This window comes from Rhinolophus hipposideros, assembly GCF_964194185.1.
Source record: "Rhinolophus hipposideros genome assembly, chromosome: 25".
NCBI classification, from domain to species: Eukaryota; Metazoa; Chordata; class Mammalia; order Chiroptera; family Rhinolophidae; genus Rhinolophus; species Rhinolophus hipposideros.
The window spans coordinates 15554924-15566982 of record NC_138071.1 but is presented as its reverse complement, the minus strand read 5'-3'; positions in this window follow the sequence as shown (position 1 = coordinate 15566982).

Below are 12059 nucleotides of genomic sequence, written 5' to 3'. Positions count from 1 at the left end.
AGTCCCAGTTGATTGGCTGGTTTTTACTTTTTGCTGGTTTTGTGCAGTATAGGAGCCAACAACTCAACCCATCCCTCCCCGTCACCTCTGTAAGACTGACGCAGAGGCCTGGGGTAGGGTGTGCCCTTTTCTCCCCCAGGTGCCCAGTTCCAATCCCCTTTTTCCCAAAGCAGCAGAAGAGCCAGAGCTAGGAGGCTACGACTCTGCCATATTACTAAGGAAATGATAGGAACCTGAGACCCATCACACTCAGTGGGGGTACTACCCTCCCAACCATCTATACCTCTCCTTCACAAACCAACAGCTTTGGCACGGTTCATCGAAAATCATGTTGGTCACTGCCCCAAGGAAGCTTCAAATTATTACGAAGGGCTGTTGGTGAATGTGTGAAACATGAGTCCCTCTTGGAACCAAGCTTGTCCTCTCTTAGGAAGTCTCTGGGCTCTAAGCCAGTCACGCACCAGGCGGCAGATACAACACACGTATGACTGGCCTCTTCCCAAGCTTCCCACTGCCTGCAGGGTGCCTCTCCCACTCCCATCTGCCTCCAGCTTTACCCCTATTTGTAACTCAAATGCAAAATCAGCCAAACAGTGAGCTCCTCTGAGAGCTGCTCCCTCTGGAGCCCCCAATGTGCAAAGCAGGCCCAGTGTCCTCAACTGACACCCTCCACCCCATCCCCACCCCCAATCATGTGTGAGCTGCAGCCCCAGTGTCCACAGGCTTCTCCCAGGCTGGGTTCCTCCATCACCAAGCAACTCAATGCTACCGGAATGGGCTCTCCATGTAGACGGGTCCCTGCCAACTGAGTGCGTCCCACCCCACCCCCACCCCTCAGCCTGCAGCCAACCACACCAGCAGACTGCAATTAGGGGGTCAATTAGGCTATTAGGTCTTCCTGGCCCCAATTGTTTTTATGTCAAATACATATTAACTTATTTAGTATGTGCTATCATTATTCCCACTTTATAGCTAGGAAACCGACACAGAGAAGTTCGGTAACTTGTCCCAGGCCACAGAGCTGGTAGGTGGAGAAGCTGCGTTTTGAATCCAATAGTCTAGCTCGAGTCCATGCCGTAATCCTCACAGTGGATCTCTGTCCTTGGCACACAATGAGCCCTTCTGGGTCCCAGAGGGTGGACAAAGGTAGGACTCAGGCAAGACTGAGATCATGCCAAGCCCCCTGCAGGTCCTGCCAAGGGCCCACCTAGTTTCCCAGGTACGTGGATGTGACTATGAAGCTCTATGAAAGCTGTTAACCTGCTCCAGGAAGTATGCGCGAGACCCCTATCCATTCAGCAGAGACTAAACAAGGTCACCAAGGGAGTGAGCTCAGAGAGATAAGAACAAGCACTGAGCCTTCAATGGCTGGATGTTGGGAAGTGAAGCAAAACCAACACAAGAGTCTGAAAAGGAGCATCCAGGGAGGAAGGCGTCCCTGTGACGTGTTTCCAAGAGGAGGGAGTTGTCCGCGGTGCCACATGCTGCTGACCCATCAAGATGAGGCAGAAGGCCAGACCATGGGATGTGGCTGATGCACCGTTCTGCCTCACTGTGTGTTCCTGGATGAGCATTTGTGCAATGGGGATCACACAATACCTCTGTCACTGGTGGTGTGATGAGCTACTATGTTATAAACAGAAAATAATGTCAAGGGTGTGGCACCTCGCCTGGCAATATCGTTATGCTTAACATATCAAAAGGGGGACCAGGAAGGAAGAGGAGGGTTCCCTGTGGGTAGGGAGTAGAAAGAGATCTGGAGGCCTTTTGGGGGTCCTAGCCACTGATTCTTTTTCCGAGGCTTCAGACTGTTGTTGGGAAGCCTTCCCACCAGGATGTCACCAAAGCCCTACAGATGGGCCTGATGACCCACAGGGGGACGAGAGGAGTATCGCCACGGGGGAATGCCAACAATACTCAGGCACCTCACTAGCAGCAGCAGTACTGGAGCGGAGCGGAGTCGTGAAAAAGAATAATGGAGATGTGGAAGGTGCAGAAGGAGCAGGCAAGGAGGAGAGGGTTTCCTGGACGCTGTCCTGGAAGTTTCCCACTGCAGCAGCAGATGACATGAGACGACCTCACAGCGCTGAGGGGCCAGTGTGCTGCAGTGACATTATCAGTGGGAAGCACTGGGGCGCCCTCCTAACCCCCCAGCCCCTCCCAGAGAACTCTCTCCTGAACTGCAGTGACAGTGGCTCATCCGTCTATCATCTGCCTGGGACCCATCCCTCAGCCCCTTTGGCACCCACCTTGCCCTTCAGATCTCAGATCACAGGCCGCCATCTATGTCCCACAGGTCTGGCAGGGCCCAGGCCCGTGCTCTGTGGTGGCACAACCCCTCCCAGCGGCTCCCACCAGGTCAGAACTCAGACCTGCCGCCTCCCAGAGCTGCCTGGCCTCACTGCCCTGCCTGACACAGAGAAGTTGCTATACTTACAGGAACAACTCCCTCGGCTCGGTGTTAGCGTGGGCGCACAGCCAACACTCCTTTGCTCATCCCAGCATTTTGCTTCTACCACCTCCAATCTGTCAGGCCAAACCCCAACTTGCCCTGGGTTGCCATGGCAACTCATTTCACAGTCACATATGCCTTGACCCGAGAGCGAAGGGACTAAGGTCTGTCCTTTTAAATCTTTGGGGTAGCCTCCAATGAGGCCATAGATATGAGGTGAAGCACAGATGGAGCGGGCACTTGCCCTGTTGGGGTTTTGGTTTTTTTTCCCCTCTATTTCTACAATTTAAAAAAAAATCACTGTAAGCAAATAAAATACATGATGTTTCTCAACTGCCTTCTTTTCTCTGTCTGGCACTGGCCCAATCCAGGCTACCAACTTCTTTCCCCTGGATCGGGCTAGTGCCAGGTAGGACCAGAGAAAAGTAAGCAGGTTGGAGAAACACCTTGTTTCTCATTTGCTTATGCTGCCCACGCCCAGCGTCACTGCAGCACGGCACTCTGACAGAAAGGCATGGAGTGCTGACATGGATGGATGGTGCAGATATGAGTTCTAAATTGGACTAGACCGGGCTGCCTTTTAATTCCTTCAAGGGGCCAGAAAGTCGGGGCTCTGTCTGAGCTTTAAGCAGGGCCTGGGAAGGAAGATCGTGCTGGTTTCTTTGTATCCCTCTCCGTTCAGATTGTTCAATAAAAACCAATTCCATCAGGAGAGAGGGAAATCGGAGCATCATTCGGGTCTGGAGAAATAAGGGCGTGGGGAAAGGATGACCATGGCAAAGTTCTTCCCATGGTCTGGAGCGGAGCTTCTCGGCTCCTTCCCCTCCCCCTGTTATTTTGATTATAAAATATTCAGCATCTGGATGAAGGTTCAGCATCAAGGTCAGTCATGGAAATGCTGAATCCACACCAAATGCTACCTCCAGATCACCAGAGAAGGAGCTAGAATGGACTCAACACCTGGCTGGGATGTTCGCCTCCATTATTCATTCAGGGTGCTCTGGTATCCTGAAGGCACAGCATGCCATCAGACGCAAAACCAGTCTGACTTAGCCGGCACACGTGGCACCCCCAGCTCTCCTCGGCTTTGGACAAGAACACAGCTCACAGCTCTGCATCTTGAAATCGTATTTCTGCCCTAGCTGCCTCCACAACCAGCCCCAATCCAAGAGGAAAATTTTATTCCCTTTTGGTTCCTAAAATTATCTCTTTTTCTCTCTCCCCTCTTTCCCTCTTCCCTGCCTCCAGCTCACGCGGTCTAAGTATTTATGACATCATGACTCATTAACATTCCTTCCAGAACACCTTTCATAAATATGCTGAGAAGGGAAAACCTCTGCTTGAATATTAAATATTAAATTTATAAGATACATAATCCTCCTCATTAAGTTGAATTTAGCCTTGTGCGTTAGATTGAGAGAGAAAGAGAGTGGAAAGGGGAGCAGTGACCACCACAAAGCCCAGGGACCTGGCTGCAGAGCTCAGAGCTCAACCATTCAAAATGCTAGCAATTCTATCCTCGGCCCCTTGGGACATACAGCCCAACAGCATCTGTAGGCCCAAAGCCAGGGATCCAGGCCGGGCTCAGAAAGGACTGCTTCTTCCAGGCTATCTCCGTTCCCTGAACACGGGCCAGACTCCAATGCTTGATGTCCAGCATCAAGAGTACTCTAAGGGACCTGGTCTTATAACCCCTGGCCCAAAGGGAAGGCTCCCAGTCCCTGGACCAAGCCATCTTATCCCAGAGCCACCGTCCAGGACACATTTACCATGCTACCTTCCCACAGGGTGCCAGGGTGCCCTTCAGTGCCCTGTAGTTCTGGGTGGCAGCATTTCACAATGGAATCTGTCCAAAGCATTGTCACTGTTGTGAAGGCCTGATCCTCCTGGCCTGTTTAATGTCCCCTAAAGGAACGTCTCTCCCTCGGTACTCCTTCCCACCCCTCATAAGCTTCCTGGGACAGTCTGTGCCCCCTACTCTTCTGCCTAGAAAGAGCCACACCCTGTGTAATCACTCTCTTATTTACTCATCCAGTATTTACCGAGGCCCCACTACATGCAGATTCTCCAAGGAATACCAGAATAAAATAGGTTCTGCCCTCTGAGAGCCAGCTCTCCACAGGCTGCCTCCAGAGTTGAGAAAAAGGGTGACCCGTTATACCAAGATTATAGACTCCTGTGTCCTGTGGAAGGGATCATGGTGAGAGGGCAGATGAGAGGGCTTCTAAAGCACAGTCCCTGGCTGTCTGGCTCCAAGGGTGGTGCTGATGGGGACAGAATGTGCTGGCAGAATTCAAAATAAAAGGTCAGGAGGAGTTGGGAGAAGGGAGGTGAGCAGAGTGTGTCTGGGTGGGTGGGACCTGGAGAGACAAAGGGGACAGGGACATTCCATACAGAGTCAGCTGGTACAAAGGGGGAAACCTTAAGCTGCTATGACACAATCAGCTCACTCAGGGGTAGGATTATATTCCATTACACGCCACGGGGCCAAGTGGCGGAGCAGAAAGGACAGAAGCGGTCTTCCTTCTTGCATCTTCAGGGGCTTCAGTCCCTGTAGGATAAGGGACACCCTGACTTTGTCAAGAAAAGTCCTTGCCTACCAGTGCCCTGGCGTGACATTGCTGTGTGGCAGCTACTTCCCTGGGAATCGATGGGGAGTGCATGCTAGCTTTCACTGGTGACGGGAGAGTAAACAGCCTCTGGCGCTTTCTGCAAAGGAGAAAAGCAGAAGAGTGCTCTGAATCCCAAAGGAAAAACAGATCGAAGGAACGGAGGGTGGGGCATCCCTGAGATGAGAAGAGGGTGGTCAGCTGCCTCTCCTCCCTGGGAGATGGGATCCAGGAGGGTCCCATCCCTGCTCAAAGCCAGGGGGGGCAGACAAGGCTGCTGTGCTCAGAATAAAATGAGAACAGAGGAAGGACTGCCTTCTCGGGACAAGTGGGTGCAGGGAGAGCTCCGCTTGGATAAGGGCTTGAAACTGATGACTCCCAAAGAAGATACAGATTTCTCAGGGCAGCAGAATGAGCAGGATCTGGTCTGGGATGGGGCTGGCTTTGGGTGGCCGGACCAAAGCTCCTTTGCATAAGACTTGCAGAAGGATGCCTCTTTTTCATGCACCAATAATGCCCACGCAGACACAGACTGGGTGAAAAGTGGAGTCACCAGCATGATCACAGCAATGTTGTATAAATATGCATGGAGAAAACGAGGGAAACCACCGAAGTGTTTATAGTGGTTATCTCTAGGTCATGGAATCGTGGCTGAGTTTTAGGTATCTTCCCCCTCAGCTCACCCCCGAATTACTTTATTATTCTTAAGAGTCTGGATGCTATAAATTCTTACGCCTGCAGACTCCTGTTGCATTTTAAATGACCAGTCTGAAAGCATGTTGTCAATAACTTCTAGCAGAGAGTAAGGAGCAGACAGACACAGGCTGCGACAGCAGGAAGCCGCTCCGGACAGACCTGCAAGAGACAGAAGATGGCTGCTGGGGGGTCTCAGGGTCCGCTGGTCAATATCCTTGGAGCTCGGCCCAGACCTCTCTGCCTGGACGACTGCAGGTGGAAATCACGCTAAGAAAGAAAGCCTTTGCAAAAAACAAGGAGGAGCCAAGAAGGCCAAGAGAGCAAAACACTGATCTCAAGAAATTCCTCTGGAGAAGCTGAGAGTCTAAGAAGGCAATCTGGACTGTGGGGGAGATAAGCAGTGGGGTCCAGAATTAAAGAAACATGCAGAAAGGTGGGGGAGCACTTGGGCCTGATTTGCAGGGGGCACAGCCATTAGCCCTGGGACATGAGAGCAGAATATGGGGGTGAGCCTTTCTCAAGTTCCTGTGTCAGGGACATGCTCATTTGAGCTGGGCTCCAAGGAGAGCTGGAGAAGACACCCAAGGCTTTCTGGTATTTCCTCCGATGTCTGCCTCCATTATGTTTGATGTTCTCGGGCAATTGGATTTTAGATTCTTGGATGGGAAAGGACAGGGATAACAGGATTATGGCACTTCCTGTGCCTCGGGGACACAGGGGCACACACACACAGAATCACAGCACGAAGGGGAGCTCCTGAAGGAGCCCTCTCTGAGCAGCAAGCAGCAGAGTCGCCTTCCCCCAGATTCACTCCACGGGGGACGTGTCAGCGGCCACCTTCCAAAGCTATGGCCTCTGCAGTTGTCCTGCAAAGCTCCTGCCTCCTCTCAGCAGTCCCTCCCTCATCTTCCAGCTTCCAAGAAGCAGCTTCAAGGTACAATGGCGGTGGGGTCATGGGGGTAGGGGGCCTGAGTTCTCCCTCATCACCCATGCCATCCTGTGACCACAGGGCTAACTGGGCTGGATCAGTGGCATCCAAACCGACAAGCTTACCAATACCCACTTCACCATCAGAAATGGCCCAGGTGGTATAGAGCTTTGCATTCATTCATCCTACAGATTTGTACTGAGCCACAGATGGAAAAGGTCCCTGCCCTCACTGGACTTACATTCTAGTGGGAGACAGAAAAAAGAAATAAGAACAGAGGTGTACAAAATCTTTACCTCCCAACCTCCTAAGATGAGAGGGTCCCAGGGCTCAGGCCTTGGACCCCTCTCTTCTCTGCTCTCCTCTCCTCCCCTCCCTCTCTTCTCCTGCTCTGTCCTCCTCGCTCCTCCATCATTACACACGGACAACTCCCCTACGTACACCTCTTGCCTAGGTGTCTCCCCTGAACTCAGATTTACATCCAAATGTCCACTTACTGTCTCAACTTGTGTATGTGTGTGAGTGTGTACATTTAATGCATTCAAAACTGAGCTGTAATCTTTCCTTCCTCTACCCCAAAGTTGCTCTCCATCTCGGTTCAGGACAACACAATCTGGCCAGGTACCCAGCCTGCGACCGGGAAGCCATTCTTAATGACTCTTCTTCTAACACACCGTATCTGATTTGCCAAGTAATCCAAGTTGTCAAGAACTCCCTAAAGGAATTTCTGTAGGCTCTCCCTACAGAATACGGTCAGAATCCAGCCACCTCTCCCCATTTTACTTCTAGAATCCGAGGTGAGCCACCACTTCTCCTACCTGGATCACTGCAATAGACTCCCAAACGGTCTCTCTGCTCCTACAGTCACTTCTCAAGTCAGCAACCAGAGGGATGTAGCTGGTGGGTGTCACCTCTCAGGAACTGCTCAGAATAGTCACTTACAAAGGCCAGGCACATTGGGAGGGCCCAGGGTCTACCACGAAATCCATCTTATGGGGTAGAACAGGCCCTGGAGAAAGCGCTCCTGCTTTAGGGACCAGCAGGAAGAGTTCTGTTCCTCCAACCCATTTCCCCAAGAAAATTAAACAGGAACCAGGGTGGAGCCAAGAGAAAGGCACGGACAGGAACTCTCAGGCTTGGATACAAGGGAACCTAGACCCACCTGTGGTCTGACTTGATTTCCTAGGACCTGGAGTTCTACGGAGGGGTGTAGAGCCAAATTCCTACCATAATAACCAATACTGCATATCTGTGGTTTTCTAATCCACATCTATCTCCCTACGGGACCAGCAGGGCGGGAGTCCATAGTTTGGCATCTGGCTGGCTCCTCCTGGAATTACGACTAATATTTGCAGTATAAGGTACACGTGTGTTTGGCCTGCCTGCCTATCTAATTAGAAAACTAGATGATGGGGAATGAGTCTGCTCTCTCATTATCTGACAAGTCATGCCACATCCATTTAAAGCCCCAAATGCAAATATTCAAACACTATAAACCACAGCTCCCAGGAGTCCGTCTGCCTCTGAGTCAGAAGCAGCCTCCTATGTCCACTCCCAACACCATCCACAGAGAAGACCAAGTCACTTTGCTCCTACTCTCAGCTCTAAGGTTCCCCGCCACCATCACCCCGCCCCCCACTCCCCATCCTCCATTTGTTGCCCAGAGCAACAGTGTGGGTCAACACCATGTCATCCAGAAGCTGCCTGAAAATCTTCCTCTCTCGAGCATCCTGGAGAGGACGTGTGGGTAGGGGACTGTGACGAGTGACTGCTCCGTTTCCTCTCAAATCTCCACGCTAGGTGCCGTGAAAGTCTCTGATTAACGTCCACATTGACTGGCAATGAATCAACGAGCGCTGGCAGAGCCTCAGTAGTGGAAGTGCTAGGATGTAGCCTTGCTCTGTTTGGTGGGGCTGGGAACTGCCTAGGGGGGGGGGCTACAGGAGGGCAGGAAGTTCCTCGAGTGCCATTACGCAGCAATGCCTTCCTTCAGAGCAAACTCCTAAAAACAGCTGTAATCATTTACTGGAGGACAATACACTTCCAACATACCCTGTGTGTGCATGTGTGTTCCTGCATGTTCCCACGGGTAGGAGAGGGAGATGGAGCATTGTTATCAACAGTGTTTGACACAACCATGCAGCATTGGGAGGTACCCAGTCTACAAACAATTACGAAATAAAAATGTCTGCATGTGACCTTGGCCCAGGACAAAACTCACCCAAATGAAGGGAACCAGTTTGCCACCTGATTTTTATCCTAGATGCCAACATGAGTTTGGATGTAGAGTAAGCTTTAATATTCACAAAGTCAAAAGAAACTTTTTCTGGACAAACAGAAGCACTCTAATCAGATGTCTGCTTGTGAACAACTTTTAGATTGGCTGAGACATTTTATTTATCATCATGTAGAAGTAAGCACAGACTTGAGGGAATAGCAAATGATGATGTGCTCTACAAAAACTTCCTATTTCTTCAAGTTTTAAAATAATTATTGGTACTTTATATGTAGGTATGAAAAATACAAAGATAAATATGGTAAGAACCCTGCCTTCACTATTTTCACTCTTCAAGATCATCACTCCAAAGTTTTTTTTAAAAAAAAATATTCAAATCAGATGTTGGACACCTTGTAGGTGGTCCCTAAAAAATGAATGAATTGACATCAATTTCCAGCAATGCAGCAGATGAGATAGCTGAAAAACCTCCTGTTAACCAAACACTCAGAAGTGCTAGATAAAATACAGCAAACATCCTTTAAATGTATGGCTGATCTAATAAGAAAGCAAGGAAAATATCTAGAGGCAAGAAAAAAGGGAAAAAAGAAGAGGAAGATGAAAACCCAGAGCGGGAAGTGGGGCTGGGGGTGAGACTGTGGCTGCACTCAGAGCACTTGTTGGTCTTGATTAAGAGAAAAATAAAGAAACTTGGGTTTGAATGGCCACCTAGGGACAGGAGACAAAGCCATGGGCCTGGATGAAATGAGAAATCACATGTGAAAAACCATGACACTTGGAGGGCTATGGTCTCCATGCAAGGGTGGACTAAAAAAACAAATCTATCCACTGTCAAAGGGAGGTGACACAGAAGTCCATCTATCAGGGCCTGGGATCTGGGTATCTAAAAAAATGTTGTCTTAAGAATTCACAATCACTGCCCAACACTATCTGCATAGCCTCAGAACCTCCCAACTATGAAAGTCACCACATAGAAGTGGCCCCTTCTGGTAAGGCCCTGAGCACATGATAGAAATCAATGTAAATCCTCTCTAGACAGATACATTGCAATACACAGTTCACAGAATACCACTGATGAAGCTCCACTAAATAAAAGCTGATCAGCCCAATTTACAAAACACAATATAGGGCAAACAGGAGTCATCAGAAACAACAAACAACAGAACATGACCCACAGGAGTTTTAGTTCATAGAAGTATTCGATACAGACTACAAAATCAAACAGTCAAATTCATTTATAATATAAAGTGTCAAAAACAAGAAAGGAAGAAGAATGAAATTTCTATATATAAATAATACAGTCACTGGATTTTAAAACTCCAATGAAGTCAACTGTTTCCAGAACAGAACTTGCAAGATATTTGGATAGATTTTCCTTCTAAAAAGAAAAAAACTATATGCTAGATTAAATTTTTTTAATTTTCTTTAAAAATCTCAAAGAGCTGACAACTAAGGAATGATCAAGTCAAAATGTATGTGATGGAGGAAATCAAGAATCCTGAAGTTAAATTTGTCCTGAGAGCTTTTGTCAAAGTAAGAGAACTTGAACCTTCAGTTTACTCAGCCTCCTGAGGATTTGGAGATAAAAGACAAAGCCCAGGATCTGCCCAATGTCAGGAGTCCAATAGTGGACCTCTTCCCATAAGGTCGGGCACCCAAAATGCTATATATACTTTCAAGATAAGTATTATAAAATGCATACGCCCAGCCCATCCTCACATTCCCAGGGACCACACAAAAAGCTGCCTTGGCACAGAGGAGAACAGAAGGAAAGAAAATAAAAACTCTATCACTAAAAAATTATAACCACAAAGATTTGCAGCTCATTTGGATGGTCCAAATAACCTCCTACAATTAATTCAGCTTGAAGCGGTTAGTACCAGTAGAGCCACAAGCATTTGGAAGAAGTAAACAAAATCCTCTCTGGAAGAAGGGACCTTTATCCTAGGTCTCAAAGAAATACCACAAATAATTACCCATAAAAAATGTACCGCTTAGAGTTGAAAGAAGCAAAGCACCATGAATAAAAATAAGCAGGAAAACACACAGCAAACACAGACCTGCAAAGGTACTGTATTTTCAAATTATAGTGTTATATTACACAGGAAATATCTATTCTTTAAATAAATAAAAGGTAAGCTTGAAAAAAAATCTGCAGGCTAACAGAAAACTATTTTCCAAACAACAAAGCAGATTTGAAAAAGAATCAAATTGGAACTCTAGAATGATAAATTAGAATTACAAATTCAGTGGATAGATTTAACAGCCGTTTAGACAATCTAATAAGGAGAGAATTAGTAAGTTATAAGATGTATTAGAAGAAAGCAACTCCATGGAAAAATGGAATAGAGATAAGAACAGTTTAAAAAAAAAGAAATGGAAAGACTTCAGGCTTCTGCTTTGGATATAGAAATTTGGAAAGAGAATCATTCCCACACTTAAAATTGAAAATCACCGAGGTACCTGAAAATTGACTATTTTTGCTGAGCCCATCTGGGTACTGGACGCCAAGGAAAATAGGAAAAGCCTGGTAAAAGGGCACATACAAACTTTTAGTTGAGATAACTAAAGTGAGAATCTAATAATACATGATGACTGTAATTGATAATAGTGTTGCAGAACGGAAATTTGCTAAGAGCGTAGAACTTAAGTGTTTTCTCACACACACAAAAAAGGTAAATATGTGAGGGGATGATGTGTTAATTAACTCAAATGTGGACTCTTTTCACAATGTATACATCTATCAAATCAACGCATTATGTATTTTACATATATTACAATTTTATATTACACTAAAATTATATTTCATTGTCAATTATACCTCAACAAAGCTAAAAAATATATTTTTAAATGAAAGAATTTGTCAAAAAAATTTGACAGTGAAAACACCACAAATCAAAATTTCTAGAAACTACGCCGGAGGAACATTTCTAGTCTTAAGTGCATATATTTTCTAAGAAGAGGGCATGGAAACTTTATAACCACAAAATTGAAAGCGTATATGAAATGGACAATTTTCTAGCACAACTTACAAAAACTGACCCAAGAAAAATAGAATGTACATTAGTCATTAAAGTACTTAGATCAATAATTAACACTCATTTGGGTGAATCCCTGGTTCAGACTGCTTTACAAGCT